At 42.6% G+C, this 25,533-nt stretch overlaps 1 protein-coding gene across 4 annotated transcripts in view; it reads left to right on the top strand.

Annotated features, from left to right (window-relative positions):
* Nucleotides 1-25,533, top strand: part of KIAA1217 (KIAA1217 ortholog) — a 1,418,769-nt gene that overhangs the window by 60,501 nt on the left and 1,332,735 nt on the right. The window lies entirely within an intron of this gene.

Raw genomic sequence — 25,533 nt, 5'->3', positions numbered from 1 at the left:
AATCATAAAAAGCTATGTTTTCCCAACATATGAAAAACGGTCCATTGTACAGAATAAAGTTATAGAATGGCATTATGTCATTGGGTTGAGACTGAGGTTGCTGGTGGGGCTGGATTACACAAAATAACACTACTTTCCGTCTAATTTGAGAATCTATGCATCATAGGTTTCCATTTGTAATATGAGTAGATTTATTCATGTTTCATGATTAAGAGAATTTCAATGAGCACAGTATATGACTCTAAATAAGTTGTAGATTTACAGACATACTCCTGTTCTCCTACATATATTCCAGTAGATTGACATCTCTGATCATAATCCACACAAGTAACTATGACAGAAGTGCCCAGTTGCACATTTACATTTTTATTTTCTGCTTTTATTTTTCCATGCAAAAGAATACCTTTTCCTACACCCCCTGAAAATATTAAGGTATTTGTAGGGTTTAACCCCAAGGATACATATTATACGAGCATTCATTTTGGAGCTCTTTGTTTAAGGGCACATATTGGAAATGAAAGCCATTTTGGAATGTTTGTGCAAACCCAGAAGTTAGGAATGTATATGTGTTCACTATATTCCCAATGCCCACCATCAGCATGTCTTCCGGAAACACCCCTGAGCCGATCCCATTATGGCAATGGAAAACAGTAGGATTTTCCAGAGTCCTAAATGGGATTTAAGTTCAAACAATTACTCAAAGTTAGAATTCTATCCTCAAATCCATCTTTTTGTATATCTATGTGTATTTTACAGAAGCAACAGGTTACCAATTGTGGCCCTCTGCAGACATAGACCCTAATAATTTCCCTGCCCTATGGTTCTTCCTTACACACAGCTCAGGTTCATATAGAAGCCCCCTGTGCTATGCTTGAAGTGAGTACTTCGGCACGCGGATCAGCCGTTTAACATTGTAGAGTGCAACCTGGTCACTCTCCTACAATGTAACACACACGCAGCCTGAGGGCTGGGCGCGGCCTGGAAGGTATAAATAAAGGCTGGGTCATCGCTCGTGGTCACTCCACGATACCTTGTACATTGTTTGTCTGTGTCCTGCTATTATACGTAGTACGCACCATACCTAGGGTGGCCTATTACCCTGCTGCAAGACCTCACACACAGGAGGCCAAGGGAAGTCTTGCACATTGTATAATGTTGTGGTAGTCATAACTATGCTACACAAACATAATCTGGTTTTGAGGTGTTTCTAAACAATGGCAACGTATATGTATATGCTCTAGATGAAGTGTATCACTATTAATTTGAATATGAAAAACTCTAAGCCCATTAGCATTCTCTCCTAAATATGCATATTATGTATGAGCTGTGCAGTTTTAAATAACAGCAACAACAAAAAACACAAGAGCCACATGCTGGTCATCAGATGAGATACGAATGAACTCGAAGTCCAGAAATGCCTTGAAATTCTGCATTAAGATGGCTTTCAAGCAAAAAATGTATCTTCACATGAGGGACTACACTTTCCAGACATGTCTGATCTCCCCACACCGCTGTCTACCGGTTTGAAATTTCGAGACAGCATTCCCCTACAGGGGCAGTTCCTCTTCCGAAGGGTAGGGGCATAGACCCCCAGAGTCTATGCCCCTGACGCGCACGATCATAATTGATTGCTAACATCGCTGCGCTAGCGTTTGGGTGAAAACTGCATTGCTGCAAGTGCTTTTAAACTTCGTTGCTTTTTAAAATTGTTTGTTACTCCTAGCACATTGTGCGCTGACTCCCCGGTCCACCGCAGCAATTCATGCTGTTTGTTGTGGAGGGAGAACAGAGCGCCTTTACTTCCTGGTGGTTCCACTGCGGGCGGCCATCTTTGTAGGGTGACGCTCTAGTCTCACCTCTTCCCCAATCTACTTATTCACCTGCCCTTTTGCGCACCGGTGACGCGCAGCGGGAGCGCCGTAGATGCGCTGAAGAGGCGCCTAAGAGAAGCCAGTCTGCGCCAGTCCGCGTCCTGATGCACCCTGACCCCTGTCCCAGCCCGGCACCATGGTAGGGAGTCGTCTTATATATAGCGCTTCTTCCCTACACGCACTAAGACCCACTGCCAACCCTTTATGTTTACAGTCGGTCCTCCCTATAAAATCGAAGGCCCGCTGTAAATCATGTAACTGGGAACTGCCCACCCTGAGTACAAGGAAATATCCTCCTATGTACAATTGGAGGATGTTCCTTCTCAATTGTCGGTCGCTGCCAAAACATTGTACTGAACTGGCCATGCTGATAGAGGTGCTCAACCCTGACGTCCTCTTTTTAACAGAGACGTGGCTCTAGTTGGAAACTGATCCTGCAACAGTTTGGGCCACCCCCCAGGGTTACACTCTAAAGCGACTGGATCGCAAGTCAGGCAGAGGTGGAGGGCTGGCCATCATCTATAGAGACAACTATAGATGCCGTGTCACTCCTTCCACCACGCCAGTCTGCGAGAGCCTACACTTCTCTCTCGAATTCTCCCCCACCACCACCTTTTCTGGCATTTTAGTCTACCGACCGCCGGGTTCCTTTAGCGACTTCGTCACAAATATGGCGGATGTTGCGGCCAACCTAGTTCTCACCTCAGCAAATCTTACTTTGTTGGGTGACCTGAATCTGCATCTGGACGATCCGCTTGATTCAGCAGCCAACAGTCTTTGACTGAATCTCCAAGCCATTGATCTGCTCCAGAAGGGCTTCCATTCGACGCATACTAAGGGGCATCTCCTATATCACATGTTCAGTAATCTGAACAATTTAAGGGTCGAGTTACTTATACCACTGCCCTGGACCGACCACTACTTAATACCATTCATATGGTCCACAAGTACCCCCCCCCCCCCCATTTCACAAAACAATAAAAGACACTGGGGAAAAAAATGGGCCTCGCTTCCCTTTTCCAAGTGCAAATCGGCTCTTACCGAACATCCACCTTCGAGGGTAACAAATCCCAGCATAGCAACCGCCAATTTTGATAATTGGATTCTTAATACTCTTGACCAAGTCCTCCCGAAGGAGTCCTTACATTCAATAAAAAGATCTAAAGTAGCCCCTTGGTATTCTCCTGCTCTGAGAACTATAAAACAATCCTGCCGTAAATTAGAGAGAGCTTGGAGACAAGAATACTCGCAATCCAAGAAAGTATAGAGCTGCAATCAAGCTATATAAAAATGAACTGAAATCTGCACAGGCCCAATTTTACGAGTCTAAAATTAACCTAGCTGCAAATTCCCCCAAAGAAATTTTTAAAATGCCAAGTCTCTAATCTCTCCCCCCCCCCGAGCATCTGTCTGTCCAGGCCATTTTCTCTTCCTTTGCCATTGGAGGAGGTGATCTGGAGACTTCTGTTGTCATCAATTCTGACTTTCTAGCTCCCTGCTCACTTGATGAGTTTTCTCTCTTAGACTCCATCTCATTAGATAGAATGATCCCTAAAGTCACCTCGGGATCTCCTAACGACCCAGCACCTCCGCAGACCCTCATCAAGGCCATTGATGCTATTCGCCCTGTTATCTTAGATGTCCTTAATTCCTCCATCACCTCCAGCTCTGTCCCAGTTTCGTGGAATTGTGCAATGGTTAAGGCCCTTTTAAAAAAGCCTACCCTAGATTAGAACAACTTGGCCAACTTTCGCCCAATCTCCTTACTCCCTTGGATGAGCAAGCTGCTTGAGAGGCACATTAATAGCATCCTAGTAGACTATTTAGAATCTAATAATCTACTATGTGCCTCTCAGACGGGATTCCGCCCTCAACACGGAACCGAAACTGCTTTATTAGCAGTAACGGAAGAAATAAGATCTGTGCTGGACCGGGGAGGGAGAGCAGCCATCAGATCTTAGCGCCGCATTCGACATGGTTAACCATGCCACACTATTATATCGTCTAAAGGGCATGGCAGTGTCGGGCGCGGCCCTAGAATGGCTGACTTCCTTCCTGGACGAGTGCTTCTTCCAGGTGTTCGAGGGTGAGGTAGTCTCCTCTAAGCAACTGCTTAGTTGTGGGGTTCCCCAGGGCTCTGCTCTAAGCCCAACACTTTTTAATGTCTACATGAGACCTCTAGCAGGGATAGTCCTTCCCTTCGGTGTGCGTATTGTCACCTACGCAGACGACACCCAACTGGTGGTCTCTTTGGAGGATGTACGTTGTTACAACGCATGCTTTTAGCACGCATGCTGCAACAAAGCGGTTTTTATAACGCATTCTTTTACAACGCATAATTCAAAGGGGTGTTGGATAGTGAATATTTTTATTTACTATTCCAACACCAGTCCCCGTTGACACTAGGGAAGGCGTTGGATAGTAAATTAAAAGTATTCCCTATCCTTGAGCGCCCCCCAGAGTCATGCGTTGTATTAGAATGCGATTTAAAAACCGCGTTGTAATAGCACTGCGTGCTAAAAGTTGCGTCGTAAACGACATTCCCCCTCTTTGGACCACACTGAGGGGTCGTCTAACACCCTGGGCCCCTGTCTAGAGGCTGTAGCCAAGTGGATGCAATCTTCTTGTCTCAGACTCAATGGGGAGAAGACAGAGATTATGCTGCTGGGTAACCTCGCACCGACCACTCTGGCTTCCATCTGGCCTACTTGTCTTGGCTCTCCTCCCCCCCTAAACCTCAGATAAAGAGTCTTGGACTCTGGCTCGATAAAGCATTAGACTTCTCTGTTCAGGCCACCAAAACGGCATCCACCTGTGTCGGGCTAATGAGAATGCTCCGGAAGGTGCTCCCTCTGCTTCCTTTCCAGGCGAGGAGAATCATGGTTCAGGCCCTGATACTCTCCCGCCTGGATTATGGAAATGCTTTGTATCTAGGAGCCATGGCGGCAGTGACCAATAGACTCCAAGTCACTCAAAACTGCGCTGCCCGATTACTATTCAGCATTCCTCGTTGGCATTCAGCCATTCAGAGTGAGGCACTGTACCGTGCATAATTAAACACTTAAGTCTTACTCTTCCTATCCTGTTCAAGGACTGTACCCAGCCCCTGGCTGCTCGTTCCGTAGTCTGGTGTGGTGTGGTGTGATGGCCAACCCAAGTGATTGGCAGGACCTACCTGCAGCATCAGCTGAAGAGTCTAATGTGCATGTCAGGATGAACAGGTATCTGACTGTGGCCAACCTAACATGCGCACTTCTTGCCTTGAACCATTGCTCAGGTAGGGTGCCAGGGGAAACACAGCAGAGCCCCCTCCTGGTCTCCATTGGAGCACGAGCTTCACCTGTCCTAACCAATCCTTGCTTTGCTCTCATGTAGCTTAAATTATAAAAGCATGAGAGCAAAGCTTGCATTGGTTCCCAGCAGGCTAGCCTATCTTTGTGCTGCCCCACACATTCAAGGCAGCTCAGAGGCGGGACACGCATGACCAATCACTGTGGCTTTATTTTAAAGCCACACAGTGATTGGTGATGTGACGCGATTGTGCTTCTTTTACCCTTCATGCACAGCTCCTGTGATGGAATTGTGCATAAAGGAAATGGAGAGGAAACCAGTCGCCTCTGCCACTTGCCTGACACGCCCCCAGGCCCATGACGAGCACGTGGAAGTGAGTCCGATATAATACGGATTTTGATGTTTACCGGATGCTACATAATGTCATGCTTTTTAAAGTAACTAATCCAATAAAATGAAATAACTTGCTTTGCTATTTTCTGTTTATCCTTGGAGGATTTTCTACCCGGTAGGTTTAAAAAGCAGTTGGTCTAATTATGAGCCATTCCGAAAAGACAGAAATGTGTCTCCACGTCCAACTACATAAGCACTTGTTCCTGATAACTCCTAAAAGGTCTCTGTGCGCCAATTTGTGTTGGGTATCAGTCTGCCTTCGAGGTGCAGCACAAACAAGAATGAAGTAACTCACATCGCTGCTTCCGATTTCCAAAATAAAATAACTAACAAAGCTATGTAAGCTGTTTATGACTGAAAAAATCAGCCCGGTCAAGCAGGCCCGCGCCTTTAATCTTGGTGAACATTCACAGTGGAAAAACACAGAAAGCAAGTACTATATACTTGTTTGCTCATTCCCATAACGTTTCATTCTTCGGTGAATATTAGGGCTTATTGTCGCCCAGGGCTTTAAGTGGGCCGGGTCTCACTGGTGCTGAGCACTGGCAGTTTTTTTAAAGGGAGCCTTGAAACGGGTCTCTATCGGGCTCTGTTTTTTGCCCTGGCACAGGCGGGCCGTTTTTTTCCCTGACTGCAGTGAGAGCAGGCACATGGACTTGCACTGCTCCCACTGCTCACTTCTCACTAGTGGAGAAGTTACGGCATGACGTCATGCTAGGTGAGCGTTGTAAGGGAAAGGAAATCCTGTAAAGAGAGTCCTTTTCTCTCTGGATTTCCCTTCTCTTTTTGACTCTCAGGAGCAGCACGGTGTCACCAGGGCTTTAAGTGGAAGCTTTTTCAATATTACATACAAGCCATAGTTGCTGCTTATTTCTCTTATGCAACTAACAACCACTGACAAAGCCAATAGTCCTGACTTCTCGTAGTTATAATGTTTCTTGATGTATGCACACTATGCTAAACACAGATTTTTAGCTTTGTGTTTTCAAGCCACGTCCATAATTACATTGGCCACGCCCCTTTGAGAGACCCCCCCCCAGTTTTTTCATCAAACTTGAAGCCCCGTTGTCGCCCCTGCATATTGTGTTAAGCCCCATCGAGCTGTATCGTTATTGGACTACTCCATCTGAATGTTTCAGGCTGCTGACATCATACACTAATGTTGCCTTTCCACCTCGGAGCTAATATCTCTCAAAATTTCGAGGCTCTCTGTTCGCTTACGTGCAGGGCTTCAAGTGGGATGAAAAAACTGGGAGGGTCTCTCAAAGAAGAGTGGCCGATGTAATGAAGGGTGTGGATTAAAACATGTAATCAAAAAATGTGTGCTTAGCATAGTGTGCCACTCAACTAGTAATTTGCTGCTTCTGCCATTGCATCCAGATATACAATACAACAAGTAACATTACACTTACAGCAAGCCAAAACTATTGGCTTTGTCAATGGTTGTTTGTTGCATAAGCAACAACTATGACTTCGTTGAATATGCGACAATTCTTCAGTTCTGAAATGATGAGACTGTGAAAGAACTTTTACAAGTCTCTTCGAAGTTACCCCGAAGGCAGCTGAAGGGTGGTGCTGCTGCAGAGTTACGATTTCTTTTTTACCCGGAGGGTGATGGCAAAAATGCAAAGCCCGATAGGGACCTGTCTCGACACCTGCGTTTTAGAACTGCCTATGCTCAGCATCTGTATTATAAAACAGGGTTAGACCCAGAAGTCAAAGGGACCTGGGTAGTTAATTGTTATAAACAGAGGGGTCCCCCACTTATAAAGAGTTGGTAAAGAAAGAAGAAGGGAAATAAACAAATATTCCAAACGGTTAAGGAAAAACCAAATCAAAGAGGTTCTGGGAATGCATTGTTTTATTCACTATGCATCCGTATTTTCACAGTCACGTAATTCTTTTTAGAATATCAGAATACACATTTAATTATCATGAGTTTATGTGCCCATAGGGAGAAGGAAAAGGGAAAGGAAGGTAGTAAAGTTAGCATAGAATTGTGACTCACTTTACATTTGATAGAAACACAAATACATTGGAATTCATGTATGAATTCTGAATGATCCCTATCCACAACAGGGTCATATATAGTGTCCACAATGTCTGGTACTTGTTCAGAAAAAATTCAAGCTCCTATAAAGCCGTATAAATCATGATATACCAACTCTATGCTCAGCATCGGCAGGACCCGGCCCACTTAAAGCCCTGCTTATGTGTTCACTTACACACATGCTGATCTCTGTTGACTATAGTGCAGCCAGCAGCGGATCAGGGCAGGCTCGTTTTTTGTTTCACACTGCCTGCTGTGGACCGGTCTCCCTCGGAGTCGCAGTAGTTGGCCTGTCTGGCACTCTACTGCTGGGGGCCTCTGGTTTTGACATATACATGTCAGCGGCAGGTGTGCTGCTAGATCTGGGCCATATGCCACTGAGTACAGGTACATGATCATTCACTCCCTCTATAGAAGGACACGGTTGAGTTTCAGTAATGTATGGCTAAAAGCAAACATTTACTTCTTGACCATACTTGCATCAACTTAGATCAGTGAAGCTGAACAGGTATCGAACGAAAAACACTGACTTTGGGGCAAGTAGTTATCATCAAGAAATACTTGGAATTTCATATTAGTTATGGTTTAGTTAATGTTATATCAGGAGTAATTGGGCTAGGTATTTGGAGCTGAATATTGTTTATGCCATAAATCCTAAAAATACTTTACATTTGACAATTACTCTACCCTCCAGGGCATTAAGGGAATGGAAAGAGTTTGTGGGGGTCTCTAAAAGCAATGTAGCTTATATAATAAGGGTGAGGCTAAAACATGTAAACTAAATATTGCATCCAGACGTATAGCACTAGAACTTATCAACATCTAAAACAATTCAGGACTATTGGCTTTGCTAATCATTTTGTGTAAATAATTCATATTAAAAATATTTTAATTATGAGTGTGAATAAACAATTACTGAGGCCTTTGGGGAAAGATCTTCAGAGTGTCTCAATCACTCCCTCTTGAATGCACTTACTCGCATCTCCTCACTTCACCACCTTCAAACACATAGTACACCCACCGACCTTTAAGCACTGAATTTTCTTTTACTTTCAGCTTTTCAATATTTTGACAACTTTGTACCTCCTTCATACACATTTGCACGGGATCAAAATTGGAACAAGAATATGTGACCATTGATGTTTATGCTCTGCAGTGAGGCCGAGGATTGGACGGCCATCTATTGTGAGTACCCCTCTGATTCGCAGAGGCACTGCAAGAAACTTGTACTGCCTACTGCCTCAACTCCAGAACTCTCAATCATGTTTCATTGTGAACACCTAGAGACAACTCAGTTCAAAGATTACACAAAACAAAAGTAATGGGTTACATGGTAAAATTCAGAAACACATTATCCTAAAATAGCAAACACTCTTAGGGAATGCAAGAGTAAGGCTAAGATTAAGTAAAAGATGTGAAACGTAAAAAGGAATTGAATCTTTGATAAAGATTACCTTAACGTTTTTCACATTCATTATTCAGAAACCACTCTGAGTTTTTGCCAGGAAAGTTCAGGACATCAATAAAGGGCCAGATTGGGACCTGTTTCAATGTCTGTTTTTAATTACTGCCAGGTCTGAGAACCGAACAGACGCGGCCCACTTAAAGTCCTGGTACCGTCTCAAACTGCTCTCACCCATGCCAGCCCTCCTTATGTTGCTCGGGCTCTCTTGCTTTACTTGCTCACAAGATAACACTCATCCCCAATTTTAAGCCTCACCAATTTCGAATGTCACCAGCCGCCACTGTAATCCATTTATTCATCCCATAACTTGGCACATGAAATTCTGCAGACCAGCTATGGTGGAAGCGAGCGTGTTATCTAAAAAAGGGAAATACTGCAACTACACTACATCAATTAATTTCTGGATTGGTATGTCACATTTTGCTTGTTCGATGTGGACACCAAGAGAAAATCAGACCCATTCTTTTGTGAATGCAGCCTAGCATTGTCTAATAAAATACACTAAAAGTTCTTCACATTTAGATCGTTAGCTTTTCTGGCGTGCCCACACATCAGCATTGCGTGCATGTCTGTCACAAACGTATTACTCACTGCAAATCCTGCCTGACAATGATGGTGCCGGCACCAACACGCACACCCAATTAAATCGCAGACTTCCGAGGGAACTGTAAACAATAGGCTCCCTGTTATATTTAGCGCGCGCACAGTTCGTCTGCCAATCAGCCTCCGTGTATCATTCTTTGCTGCTCATCTAATATGAACACTTGGCAGTGCATGTAACAGTGCAGGATTTTCATAATTTTTAGAATGTTTCCTCTAATTTTGTTGTTGTGTCAGTACTATGTTGTGTGCATTTGTCTGAATCAATGTGCTTTGTAAACAGATGGCGTATTTTGAGATGATTTAACGGCCTAAATTTGCCTGGTGTATTGCAACCGGCGGTTGAACGGTTGGCAATATGCCCTTTGACCCATAGAGTCACCACGATCCATGTCTGATGTTGCTCCAAAAGGGAAATCGCACTTTTGAGACTGCTCAACCCCTCGGGTCCATTCAAAACCTGGGACCCGGTATATTCCACACAGTGCTTCGTATGGCAGGTTCTGCCAGCCCTTGAGTGCCTGGAGCTTATGTTTAGAGTTCAGGGGGAGAGTACCAGTGGCTGGCATTTTGCTCATCCGCACACAAACGTGTTCTCTTCAGTGCAATGGACTAATATGGCAATCTGTGTTTTGGAGACCAAAAAATATTTCTTTTTAACCATTTTTTAATATCGTCAAAGTCTGGGCTCCCCTAAAAATAAAGTTTTGCAAAACCATGACAAAACAAAACAAGCTTTGACAGCCAAAAGCCTGGCAGCCAACTCCAGATCTATTGGGTTTTCCCGTGCTTTTTTGTGCTTGTGGCCAGTGCATATATTTTAATTCTTCAGTTAAACACAGCTAATAAATTGGATGAGAGCCTTGTGATGGGAATATGGCCAAGGAGTTATTAGTGGCTGGTAATGGTTATTCTCTGTGGACAGCCGAGGCGATAGACCACTGGAAAGGAACTGGGGTGGGGCAGGTGCAGTAGAAAACAGATAAAGAAAAAAAAGATTTGTAGGTTGGGGCAAGGCCTATTAGAGAATATGTAGCTATTAATGTAACACCCCAATTCTAAAAACATACATCTGAACATTTATATCAAGCAAAGTTAAAGTGTCTGTCGATTAATAAAAAAACACAGGTAACACTCACCTTTATAAGTACTGCACTGAAGACATGCTAAAAAGAATCAGATGACGTACCATTATTACTAAATGCAAAACCAATCCTATTCAGACCTCAAAGACAACCCCGGAAGCTCATCGTTGCTGACACATAATTAAACGCATTTTGCCATGCTATAGAGATTTCCAGTGAACTGGAAACATTTCCTGAATGAGAGCAAACACAAATTGAAGGCTTTATATTTTAATAAAGATGTCTGATCATTGGTTGTCATTTATATTTTATGTCAGCAGAGCTGACCAGCTATGTGGAGGGATCGAGCAAAAATGTAATATTGCATTTATTTGGTCAAAAAGTCCATTTCCTGGTAATATCATTTTCTCCATGTATATTGATGAACATTGACACCACATGTGAGGATAATCGCTGAGCATTGTAGCTTGACTTGAAGTAGGAACACAGCTATTAATTTAGTAATTCATCACTCGAAGATCCAGTCCCGGAACAGTACGTTGATGTCAGATAACGTCTTTATACAGCAATTAAGCAATGATGTCTGCTGAATGGGTATTTCAGAGGCAATGAAACGCTGCCAAGGGTGATTAAGCAGCAAGTGCAGCTGAAGTGTTAAATCAGCATTTAAAGATGTTAGGTTTCAATCTGCTGCAATAGAGTAAACATGCCAGCTATAATTCGATGAGCCACTTCAAATAGATTAGACAGACAGACAGATAGATAGATAGATAGATAGATAGATAGATAGATAGATAGATAGATAGATAGATAGATAGATAGATAGAGAGATAGATAGATAGATAGATAGATAGATAGATAGATAGACAGACAGACAGACAGACAAGCAGGTGGTACGGTAGGTATTCAGAAAGCTAGAGCTGTATGGAAGGATAAGTGGAAGGATGTATGGACAGGTTTGGATTGGATGCTGGTGGACTAATCAAATTTGGATTAATGGATTGGAAATGGATGGACTGGTGTGTTTGGAATGGATGAATGGATGGATGGGTGGATGGATGGATGGATGGGTTGGTGGGTGGATGGATGGATGGATGGATGGGTGGATGGGTGAGTGAATGGATGGAAAGGTGGGTGGGTGGATGGATGGGTGGATGGTCAGGTGGTCAGGTGGTCAGGCAGGCAATTGCACAGAAGGACACCTCATCATTTACCTGCCTATCCAACCAGTATCTGCTCTCTGACTTCAGCTCTCTCTGTTTCATCAAACTATTATACCCGTACTGAAAAAAAAAATTGTTTAGCCTTTCACTGCCTCCAACCACCACCTCTAACCACCACCATTTCTTCCTCCAAGCCTCTAAAAAATCTGGTCTTTAATCGACTCACTCACAGCCCAACCAGCAACAGCAGATCAATGATTGACCTTGATTTAAGCGGTACGCCATGTGGTTCCAAATCTGATGGGGTCTACATAGTGTGTCTGCTCTATACTCTGAGACGTCCTTCGACATGTTATCTTTCCAAAGTCAAACAACCCCTCATAATGCCAGGTTCAAACCAAAGAATAAAAAACATAGCAATGTGTGTCCCTATCTATTCGAAAAATATTAAGAGCTTTCTAGCTGGTACTGAAACTATTCAAGTGTTTAATTTAGAGTTGATGACATGTCAATTCTTTTCTTGTTCTTGAAATGTATTTAATTTAGAGGCCATCTTGGAGATGGATGAATACCATGATTAGTGCCAACATAATTATTTCAGATTTTGAAAATCCATGGTGGTAAATTTCGAAACAATATGAACCTCAAGTGTCTTTACTTAGCAAATTTTTATTTTAATAAGTTAAAGAAAGGCATCCATTCAAATATAAAACCACAACACAGTAAAGTAATTTACATTTCTAATGGCTAATTGAACAAACTCCTACAAAATAAAGCAAAACAGTTTTAGTTAATAACCTAGACATTAATGAAGTAAAAATATAATACTGCTGTAAATCAAGGCACCGGAATAAATTCATAAATGTCCACAAGCACCGGTACATTACATATTTTAAGACACAGTATTTAACAATCACAGTTTTCGTCTCTGTTGCACCAGCATTTAGTAGTAAATTATTTTAAAACGTACTCCAAAATTAAAAGACATAAAGCCAAATGGCCTCTATATGTGAGTGAGATTTTTTCAATTGTGCTAGAACAGCACCGTCAAGGAACCAAGTCTCAGGCCACAATGTGCTACTGTAATTCCAATTTTGATTAACATTTGTTTTAGCCACCATTTGACCTGAATGTATTCAGATTTGTTTCTCTTTCCTAAGCTAAATTTTTCTGTGTCATTAAAATAATTTCATTGGCTCGTGAAATCAAATTAATGTATCACATCACATTTATTCCAATATTAAACCAATTTGATTATCTAAGTAAAGCATCATAAACAGTGACGTGTATCTAAAAGCAGAGTAAGATGGCATATGGGGCCGCGCATATGATCCTCTCGCTCACTCATGGGATGCTGGCATTGCGCCAGTCTTCTCGCTAATAGGATGTCTGACTTAAACGGCTCAGAACCGTCTGAGCCAGACACTCAGTTCTGGCTCTTTGTTTCTAAATCTCTGAATAAGGACAAATATTTGCATACATTTAAAATTTCTCAACGTGGGGTTTGTTCTTTTATAATAAAGAAAAATTAAGCAAATGTTGTGTAGCAGTCAACATTTCTATGTTCTGTAAAAGCCTGGAGATATGTCACCATTCTTTGTTAGAGCCTCCAATCTATAGGGCAACCATTCTACCATTATTTGGTTCCAGGCTGGAGTGTGATAATGTCTACATAAAACCTAAGTGCTGTACAGATAGCTTTGCTTTACCCAATACCAATACATTTCACAAATACAGCTAATTTGTTGTTAAAAACATACAACTTAAAATGTTTTCATCAAAATGTATTTAATAAAAAAAAAAACAGTGGGTCCCAATTCTTTACCCGCTGGCAAATATGCTAGCAATGGCTGCAGGACTAGTAGTATTGTCAGCTACCACTATCAGAATTCATAACCAGTGGTAATGTTGTTTTCACTTTTCCATTCCACACCCGCTCTCTGGTAGGCTCTAGATGATGGTGCATTTTTGAACATCACAGCGAAAATGTAATATTATCATAATCACAAGAAAATTGGTTAATATCCTGTTTACCAGCGATGTTCTCTGCTTCACTGCAATTCTGCTGGGTTCTAAACGACCACCTTTCAGAGCATCCACATTTTTATCGAAACACAGAAAGCAGAAGATTCCTTTTTGTCACATGTAAAGATGATGCATAATCTAACATTTTAGGAAAGGTGACTTTGCCCTCTTATATTTCATTGTCTTTGTTTTTAAGCTCACCACACTTTTCGCTTGATATCCACCCACACCACATGTTGATGAGCAACAACTTCCCTCTCAAGAATAGGTTGACTAAATTGGCCCTGTGGCAACTATTGTTCAAGATTTTGACCAAATCAGAAAAGGTAGACATTCAGACACACCACATTCAGTATTTGCCCCGCCAGTAGAAGCTTGAACCGGTGACGGGCATGCTGTGCACATATCTCTGCAGCGAACAAAGAGAAATAAAGACACGGCATGAGATGACTTGATAGGTTAATGTACTGGCCGCAGAGATAAGTGCACAGTGTGCATGTCACACATTCAAGCAAGTCCTGGTGGGCTGCGTTTGCATCTCATCCTCTGAGAGTTGTAAAATTGGCATTATCAGGGTGCTTCTTATTATCGAGTTGCTTATTAACAGCTCTTGGTATTTCCAGAGATGCAGCACCCTTGTGCAGGCGCCGCTCAAAATACACACTATTGTTCTCAAAGAAGTCATAGAAGATTGACCATTGTAAACATTATTTTATACAGGCCCAACACCCAACAGGTTGGTGGGGGTGACAACAGGAGAAAGGGTGAGAGGTAAGAGGCACATGGACAACAGGAGGGAGCGTGGGAGAGCAGGTAACGAAATGGTGGGAAAAAGCACTATGATGTAGCCAGCGATGGTGGCGTCATAGTGCTTTTTCTTCTCACAGCGAGTGGGGTGGGAAAACACAGACAATGGAAGGGTGGGGGTGGGAGGGAATTAGCAACATGGACAGCAAAATAGTGAGTGGTAAGAAGCAAGACAGACATAGGGAGGGTGGGGTGTGGGAGTGAGAAGAATAAAAGAAAAATTGTACCACAATCACAGGCGCAGTAGCAGTGGAAGGATTTCAAACAAGATAAAGCAATCAGTACTTGGTCCATGCTCCACATGAAAGAATAAGTGAAGCAACACTTGTGTAGCAACAAATAAGTATGACGAAAAAGTGAATGCGTGGTATGCAATAAGTGGGCTCCAAGCCCCTTGTACACAATATCTCTTGCAAGCAAGAGAGCATGTGCTAGCTGGCATGCGCCATCACAAGCGAGACGTAAACACTATCTTACCTTGACCTGTTCCTGGGCAGAAGCCTTTTGGTTTTCTTCAGAGTTATGCAAATATTTGGGGACTCCAATAGAGAGAACAGTATAATTTGCTTGGCTGTTTATCAAGAATAAACATTATTATGAGACATCAGTGAAGAAAAGGCCCAGCATCATCTATCAGCATAACATTCTTTTTTTTTTTTATTATTTTTATTAACAACACGAGAGGCAAAATAGTAGCAATATTAACATCACAATGGGAGCAAAAAAAAAAAAAGGAAAAACATAGTAGAGATAATATACAAATAATTTCATAAGGCCAAATACAAAATATAAATTAGAAACAGTTGTGAGAAAAAAAGAAAAAAGACATGTATAACTAATTCAGATTTTTAAATTACATTACCCCAAATTTTTTCACATTTTCTTAGAGACCAAACACCCCTAAGTTTAGCAAAGCAAATTCCATAGAGTGAATCTCATTGACCAGAGACCACCCCTCCATAATATGAGGAGATTTAGAAGAAATCCAGACACGCGCTATTATTAATTTAGCACAGGATAGCAAAATTGTAACTAAGGCCTGTTGGGGGAGAGTGGCAGAGTGGACATCTAATAGTACCATTGACGTCGAGAGTGAAGGTGGTCTTTTCAGTTTCAATTTCAATACTTTGTCAATACCAGACCAGAACTCAGATAAAACCGGGCAAGAATATAACATATGTTCTAGATCGGCTGCTTCTAGATTACGTTTTGGACATTTAGTACGGTCGCTGAAGTGTGTATTATTAGACCATTTGGAAATCCTATCTGGGGTATGATACAGCATGCATGATGTTTTAAATTGCTGTAGTCGTAGGCTTGAGGAATGAATCCGATTAATAAGATTAGAAAAAGAAGAAGCAATTTGATTCGGAGTTATGTTGAATCCTACCTTAGAGCTCCATTTCTCAGCTAATTTGGTACAGTCACTGCTCTTATAGGTATTGAAGCACCGATTACCTTCGCTAATTAAAGATTTAGTTTTGATTGAATAGAGACAATTCCAAATATCAGAGTCTGAACTTTCACATATTTTCATCTTTCGAGCAAAAAAATCATGAATCTGAATATATTTGAATCTCATTGAATCCGTCAATTTGTATAAATGTTTCAGTGCCTCAAAACCCAAAAAGCCATTAGAGCCATACAGATCCCCCATTGTTTTGATGCCATGGTTGGACCAAATATTTTTCAGTCCATCATTAAAAATCTCTGGGAGGCCTGGATTTCCCCATAAACGCAATCTGGAGTGAAAGAAAGAGACTTTACAAAATGACAAAATATTAAACCAGATTTTCGCAATATCTTTAGCAGTCTTAAATGTGACCGTTTTGTAGTAATTGGGGTCATTAAGTTTTAGCAAAAACATTTTAGAATCTGAATTTAGCATAATAACATGAAAATAAAGTTGGGAGTCAGAATTGAGCAGAGAGCGTAGCCAGACTAGGAAACTAGCCCAGTTATATAATTTGAAATCAGGAAAATTGAGTCCACCGTTATCCAAGGAGCCCTTTAATAGCGTCAAAGATCTGCGGACCTTCTTATATCCCCAGATAAAGGCACTGAATATCCCATCAAGTTTTTTAAAGAAGGAGTTACTGATTGCTAATGGTATAGAGCGAAATAAATATAAAAATTTAGGAAGCACTTTCATTTTGATGAAGTTGATTCTGCTGATGATATTTAAAGGAAGCTTATGCCAGTTTTTTAAGGACAGAGTTGTATACTTCAAACAGAGCGTCGTAATTTATTGTAATAACCTCATTGATTTTAGCTGAAATTTTAACTCCTAGATAGGTGGCGATCCTGCAGATTCCAGAGACCGCTGCCGATGGTTGATAATTGACGACTATTTGCGTCTTGTTTATATTCAATTTGTATCCTGGCACGTCTCCAAATCTGCTAGCCTCAGTTTTTATTCCTTATAAAGCTTCTACGACACCAGTCGAATAAATAGCACTATCGTCCGCATAGGCAGTAATTTTCAATGAGTGCGGACCATATCTGAACGGTATTATTCGAGGCTGAGTCTGGAGAGCAGAAAGGAATGGTTCCATCGGTTGCCTTGAGGCTGTGTTTCAGTGGTTCCAACATAACAGCCTCAAGTGCAACTCGGATAAGTCCGAGGTCCTCTTTTTCGGGTGCAGTTCGGATCCGGACTGGAAAGTGTGGTGGCCTGAGAACATGTTTCCACCAGCAAGTTCGTCCCAGGTGGCAAAAAACCTTGGGATTAAGATCGACAATGGCCTCACACTGCGCTCACAGGTAATCGGTCTCACTGGCACCTGCTTTGGCCTGCTCCGGATGCTGCGTAAGTTTCTCCCCCTGTTATCGGAGGAACACAGGAAGATTACGGTGCAGGCGATCATAGGCTCGAGAATTGACTACTCTAACATTCTGTATCTCGGCCTGCCAGAATACCTGCTTCAACGGTTACAGGTGGTCCAGAATTCGGCAGCACGGGCCATCTTTGGATTATCTCGCCGTGCCAGAGCCTCGGGCCTCCTGGAAGCACTGCACTGGCTTCCTGTCCGGAAGCGGATAATTTTTAAGACCCTTACTCTGGCACACAAAGCCTTGCACGCCTCCGGAGCGAAATACCTCCAAAAAAGGCTGACCTTCTACCATCCAACCAGGTCGCTGAGGTCAGAATCCCTGTTTCTTGCGGCGGTGCCTCGTGTGAAGAGAGCACGTATTGGAGGCCGCTCTTTTAAATTATTGGCGCCCCAGTGGTGGAATAAGCTGCCTGTGGCCCTGCGCAGCACTCCAAACCTGTTGGCCTTTAGGAAGGGGCTTAAAACCTGGCTCTTTACCTCTTAGTTTTCTGGCCTTGTCTGCTTCCCTTTTCTCTGCCTTTTTCTGTTCTTCCTGTTATGTTATGAGTTTGGTGCGCAATTCAAAGCGTCGGGACACTCTTCCGAGTAGCCGTACGCTATATAAAACCCCGGTATAACATAACATAACATAACATCGACAGAGCGAAAAGCAGGGGTGATAAAGGACACCCCTGTCGGGTGCCTCGAGAGATGGAAAAGATGGAAGAAGTCAGCCCACCATAGCCAATACTAGCCGTGGGATTGTCATATAGCGCTCTTATTCATTTGACGGATTGGCCTTTAAAACACAAAAAAGTCAGTACAGGCCAGAGATAATCCCACCCCACTCGGTCGAAAGCTTTCTCAGCATCTAGTAAGATCATGCTGAGTGGGGTGGGGTCTTTCTTAGCTATGTCGAATGCTGTAATGGCCGTGTTAATGTGGGCAGTAGTGTCTCTTCCCGTTACAAAGCCGTGTTGTTGTGAATGAACAATATTTGGTATGAACTGAGCGAGCCGGACAGCCAAGATTTTCACAAAAATCTTAGCGTCGGTAATAATGAGTGAAATGGGTCTAGAGGACCCGCAATCGTCAGCCGGTTTTCCTTTTTTTATGAAAAAGACCATTTTGGCAATATTCCAAGAATTAGGTGCCTTACCTCTTTCACTGATATGTCAAATCACCCGGGAGAATAAAGGTATTAATTCCTCCATGCATGTTTTATATAACTCCACTGAAAGAGTGTCCTCCCCAGCTGCTTTCCCTGAAGGAAGAGATGAAATAGCTTGTTTCATCTCTAACAGAGTAATCTCTTTGGATAATTTATCTAACGCAGATAAATTATAGTTTGCTTGGATGTTTCATTTTAAGTAATCAAGTATTTTGGCTGAGCTAGGTTGTTCTTCCGGAGTATATAAAATTTTATAGAACTCAACAAATTGGTCGAGTATCTGTACAGGTTGGTCATATATAATATAATCGGATCCTCTGATATTTTTAATCGTAGTGACAGCTCTGTTGTCCTCTACTTTATAAGCCAGAATTTTACCTATTTTATCACTGCTTTCATAATGGGAAATTTTTAATTTTTGTAGTTTAGCACTGCTTTTTTCGAAAAGAATTGATTTTAAATTTGATTTTAAGGGCCCTAGGTTTAGCTCTAAATCAGCCACATTAAGAGAGCCATTACCAAAAGCTTCAGCAAGAAGTAGTTCTAGTGCCAAGATGTCAGAAGTCAATTTCCTATTTGTGATAGAGCGTTCCGAATTCTGCCTGAGAATATATTGTTGGGTGAATCCCCTGATGCTGGCTTTGAATGCATCCCAGACAAATAAACAAGAAGTGGAATTTAAGTTAAGTTCGATGAAATCGTTAAGATGTATTTTAAGTTGTGAAACAAAGCCTGCATCTGATAATATATAACGAGGGAAAGAAAACGCCCTTTGTGCTTGAGGGTTGTTAAACACAAGCAAAATCGGATTGTGATCCGAAGTGACCCGAGGGCAGATCTCTACGGAACTAGAATATAATACATTATCTGTTGCCCAGACCATATCAGTGCGGGAGCACAGTCTGTGTGGCACTGAGTAATAAGTGTATCCTGGTGTATTAGGATAGAGAGAGCGCCAAATATCCTTAATATTATGTATGCGGACGATTTCTAAGATTGCAGCACTTGATTTACGCATGCGCTGAAAAGCGCCATGTCTGCTAGTATCTCGCTGGTAGTCCATAATACAATTAAAATCCCCCATGATAATAAGTTCACCTACCCACCCTAGAAGTTCCATATTCAATCGTTCAAAAATAGTATGATCATCGATATTAGGGCCGTAAATCACACACAATACAAATTTGCGATTTCCTATGGAAAGTTGGGCAACTGCCCAGCGGCCATCCTTATCTGTAGCGGTTTTAAGAGTTTCTGCTCTAAATCGTATGTCTTTGAGGATAGCAACACCTCTAGTTTAAATCTGTAATGCAGAGCTTATTATAACATCATATCCGAGTTGATTGAGTAGTTTCCTGTCCTTATATGCAATATGTGTTTCAGATAAGAACACAAAATGAGGATCATACAGTCTAAGTTCTTGAGAAACCAGTCACCTTTTATTCTTATTATTGAGACCCGTGAAGTTCCAAGCTATGCATCTTAACTTAGACATTGAAAAACAAGAATTAGATAATATCTGTCATTCTGCTCACGAAACAAGAAGAATAAACAGAAATAGCTCCATCTCATTGTATTCAATAACTCATCCTCTTTCTCTTGTGTTGTTTTTTTAAAGAAGTCCCCCCCCCCCACCCTTGACAAGACCTCAACCAGAGACCCTGGGGCCCATCCCACCCCCAACTCTCTCCCTCCACCCGGAAGGGAGCACCCTTCTGTGAATTGCTGCCACTGGAAAGGCAGCTAACAAGAGAAGCAGCCTAAGGCCTACCCCACCACCCAACTACCTCGTTAGCTGTTTTATTTTTCTTTTGAAAGAAAAGAAGATAAAAAGAAAAAGAAAAAAAAATGAAAAAGAAAGGGAGAAGGGAGAATGGACAGCAAAATGAGAACCCCCGGGTCCATGTTCCCGGCTCTAGTTCTCGGAGTAGAAAAAAAGAAAAATGAAAAGAAAAAGGAAATAGAAATTAAAAAAGATAAGGCTAACTTTACAAGCACTAAATTCATGCTTCTCTTCCCCTTCGATTAACCAAATTTTAAAAGCATATTTTCAGCTTCCTTCTCATCGAGAAAGAAATAAGTATGACCCCCCTTGATGACTTTAAGACGAGCCGGCTCTTGCAGAAACACTTGCCCAACCCTTAGCTTTAAATGGATCAATGAGTTTTCGTAGCTTCCATCTCCGGTCCATAGTGGCTTTACTCAGATCAGAGTGGACAAAAAGAGACATATTCTCAAATATGACAGGTGAATTAGAGCGTGCTTTCAACGACACTGATTGTCTTAAAAGAAAATTGCCAAAATAGATGAGGAAGGGCCTGGGAAATGTATTCTCCCAATTCTTTTGTACTAAGGGAAGGCGGTGGGCTCTCTGAAGCTGAGAGTCCCAATCCCAGTCAGAGAGTTCTGGAAAAGCTTTATGCAATAATTTGACGAGATATGCCCTTGGGATCGATCCATCTGCACCTTCCGGTACGCCAAAAAGTTTCAGATTGGATCTTCGTTGTCGATTTTTCAAGTCTTCTATCTTCAACTGTAAGGATAATATCTGATCATTATGTTGTTCCAGAGACGATTCCGTGTGAGCTGATCCCTCCTCAATGTCTACAACCCTTTGTTGAAGTTCCACGATATCTTTTGTAATCCCGCCTAATTTAGATGTCATCTCTTGCAGTGAGTTCTGCACCTTGTTTTTGTCTTCCAGCAACTGCAAGTAATTCTCTTGTGCCTCCATGTGGTGGCTCGTTAAGGTTTGTAAGATGATATCTAGCGGAGAGGTGGCGGACTCTTGAACTCCGAAAGTATTTAACCCTGAAGCTAAAGCGGGAATTATGGGATCCGGAGTTGTAGAATCAGAGTGAGCATGATTGGAGGGAGGTATAGAAGAGTCCATTGACTCAGATACTGGCTCTCCTAAAAGTATTAGGGAACTTGAAGACGCCGGGTTGTAACTAGTGGGATCAGATGAAACCTCCAATGATGGTAGCGCAGTATTATTAGTAGAGGACACAGCCGGCGTAAGAGAGATGTTATCCTTACCAGGCTTCCCGTGAGGGGGACCAGATGGTGAGGCAGAAGAACCAATCACTGGATCAGAGTCAGAGGGACTAATACTCGACGATTGCAGGGTCAAGTTTTTCATGAGTCCTTTTGCCTGTATCCATTTCCTTAACGGGCTTTTTTCAATTAACATGGCCTTCTTTGGAACAGTGGCAGTGATGATGATTGGTGGTAGACCCTCTGTATTAGTCGCTTGCCCTCTCTTTTTTTCGATTTCGCCTTTGATTTGGCTTTTCCCCTTCTGCCGGCCAAGAATTTGGCCATATCCGATGAAGGATGGGTAGAGGAATTTAGGCCCTCTTCGTCTTCTACCTCTGCTTCTACTTCAACTTCACCTTCCTCGGCTCCGTCGGCTTCACCTTCCACCTCCTCATACTCTCCATTAGAACCAACCCCCCCCTCCTCCTCAGCCTCCTCAGTCTCCGCAGCGGGAAGAACTACGGACAGATTGGCTCTGGCGGAGGTGTCCTCAGCATTAGGTACGACATTTGGTGTGATATATACAAGCTCAGGAGCCAGTTCATTGACCAGTTCATTGTCCGTGACCACACCGTCTCTACATGCCCCTATCTCACAAACTTTAAAAACTCCAGATGGAATTGGAGAGTCGGTTGAGCGGTCATTCATGTCACCTGAAAGACCTGAGGGACCAAGCTGACCCCTCGCTATGCGAAACACATCATTGGCACTATCGTTGCCTGCCCCACCGACACAGGAGTTATCAGCCCTCATAGTCTCAGTAGGATGGGCAGTAGAAAGAGCAGAAACATTAGGTTGCGTGACAGTGTTAATGTTAATGTCAGTTTTAGTTTCCAATATAATTCCTGCCTGGCCCCCACCGTTACTCATAGGCAGCCTTTCCTTATTTGTTGCTCCAGGAGCTAGCGGGTCCATGATGACAAAGACTGGCGGGCTTATCACTTTCTTACCCGCAGGTGAGGATGAAGGTTCTGGGACTCGAAGCTGAACCACAGCCGTGGCGGGGTCCGTGGAAGTCCCGGCCGGTATAGCCTTTGTGGGCATGGGGGGAGGCGCGGCAGATTCTATGGTAACATTTTTGTTGCCACAGGTAGCCCTCGGTGAATACTTCGGTGCAATTTCTCCCAGAGTCCGCAGCTCCGAACCCTCGACCAGAGAAACACCAAACACTCCTGCAGGCAGCGATGGAAGCCCTTGGTGCAAACGCAGCCCCGACCAACCGAGCGCCGACCTGCAGAGCAGCCGCGGGATGGAGTGCCGCGTAATTCGCAGGGAGCGCCAATCCAACCACGACCACAACATTCGTCGTTATTCACAAAAGGCCAAAGGTGGTGAGCCACAGAGAGAGTCGGAGGGGCGTGGGGTTGAAATTGAAGTTTAAGTTGGATTGTGCGAAATCACCGTTCATCAGTCATCGGTCACAGGATTCAGTGCAGATCTGTAAGAAAAACACTCAGTTTTCCCCGTCGTTAAAAAGAAGCCAAGCAATATCTTCTAGTCTTTCAAGCCATCAGTCGGATAGGTAGGTGGGAGCCATTAACTAGGCTGCTGCTCCTCGGCTTCTTCACCCCGCCCCAGCATAACATTCATAGTTGAGATGCATAAGGACAGGGTGTTTGCTCACTATGGTAAGGAACCTCTGGCTTTCTTTAATTCAGGCAGCTGTACTAATAAATCCTCGACCAATTAACTTATATGTTGCCTGCCTTGATCAGGGGACCAGCGGAATATTGACCACAGCTTTCTCATAAAGACCCCACAATACGATTAAAAAAATGTTCGGGATCAGAAACCACCCACACATAATTGCGGTGAAATGTGTTGCAGCGTAGTTTCCCTTGCCTTTGCATTGAACAATAAAGGTGAGCGGTAGCATCATTGCTACATCAGGGCATCACCTCTAGATTTAGCACACACTCTAAATGATCTTGCTTGTTTAAAACAGTTTGCATTCCAGGCTCCATCAGGTATAAAGAAGTTATTATAAAAACCTCCTATATTTAACGACATCGAGGAGAGAGTGTTGATTGTTTTAGGGATAACAAAAGAATACAAAGGATTCCTCTTTCAGCTCCGTTCTTTTTTATAATTTTAAACAAAGGCAGATCGTTATCACAGAATGGTCATTCAGAAATTTCGTTATAACGAAATGATTATAATGATTAAAGTATAAAGTACAAGAAACAGTTAGATCCCTAGGCTATCATGGAGATTACTTTAAAGTAGGCAAATCATGTTCAGAAAAAAGTTCACTGAGGCACATTCCACAGGTCCATTCCATCCGTGCACCCAAGGAAAGATTAACAAGGTTAATCTCTGCAGATGTAATCCTAATTAAAAAGACTTCTTAAACCCAGCGTCTCAGTGCAGCGCACATCCAGGCTTCCAAACATGACTGAGCAAAGTGTGCAGTGGAAAGCTCACCCACTGATATACAAATACAAAAATATTAAAACATAACACCATGTGTCTTGTGCACAATGTGGCCGGCTAGTGAGTGAGTCGTGCAAGAGAGACCTTAGTATGCACCGCGCATACACACACACACACACACACACGCACACACACACACACACACACACACACATATATACTTGAGTAAAGTGTAAGTGCTGACATCCAGATCCAAAGCTGTGTGTGCTAGGTGCTGACATAAAGTCTGAATTGCACACACTATCATTAAAATAAGACTATGCAAGGACACCAGTACGCTATGTACCCAATGTATCTGAAATAAAGGTATGCCATTGAGCACTGCAAACTGTGCACTGAAACTGTGTGCGCCAATCGACCACTAATTTCCTAATTACCTCATGGGCATGAAAGCAAGTCTTACTTTGTGTCTTCTGGGGAGTATAGTGAGCTTCCTGTTCTCAGCCAATTGCTATTTTTCTGAGTGAAGGTGGTGGTAGGGGAGGTTAGGTAGGTGGGACCTCGGTTTTTCTTTTCCATCTCCTAGTATTTCTAAGTGTATTGTGTTGTCCTTCCATATACCTAGGAGATTTAGGGATGGATTTAACGGTATAAAGTGCTCCTCTCTTCAGTGTGTAAAAAATAAATCCCCAGCCCCAAAAAAACTTTGCAATCACCCCTCCTTACACCGCTTGACCAGTCCTCAGTCTGTGGCGAGGGTTAAGATTTCAAAACGTTTTTGGAACAGCAGATGTTTATTGTCATTGGACAAGCCAAGACTTCCATATTTATTGTCCTGTAGTAATATGTATAGACTCTCCATAACTTGGGAAGAAAGCAGAAGTCCTTCTTAAAAGTTAGTACTTGGTTCTGTATGCTGCCCCTTGTTACCTCCTAGGTGGTGAAAAGAGGGGGATTTTTCAACCTCTCTAGTCTCCCTGTCTCTATGGCACCTTGTACAAAGAGTGACACCTGGTCACTTCCATTGAACATTTAATAATCAGGGCTGAATGATCCCTTGGGGTTGGTTAACGTTTGGCCTTGAAGATGGGCTAATTTTCATGCATCAGGCGCGTGTAGCGAGGGCAATGTATGTTAGAAGTAATCACGATTACAAGACGGAGAAAAGCATGCAGGTACAGGTTCATGAATCAAGGGGTATGAAGGAAGATTTAAAGCACCACCAATAATGATATCCAACTTGTCTCTGCAATGATCAGCTTCTAATGTAAACACTGGATGTGAGGATCATCTTTTGTTGGGGCATAAGTAGCAAGTTTGCTATCTCCCCATACATTTATATATCACACCCAATCATAACATCAACATCAAAGACCCAGTTATATTA

Source organism: Lissotriton vulgaris, chromosome 10 (genome assembly GCF_964263255.1).
Source record: "Lissotriton vulgaris chromosome 10, aLisVul1.2, whole genome shotgun sequence".
NCBI classification, from domain to species: domain Eukaryota; kingdom Metazoa; phylum Chordata; class Amphibia; order Caudata; family Salamandridae; genus Lissotriton; species Lissotriton vulgaris.
The sequence above is the reverse complement of the archived record's forward strand: the minus strand, read 5'-3'. Positions and strand labels throughout refer to the sequence as shown.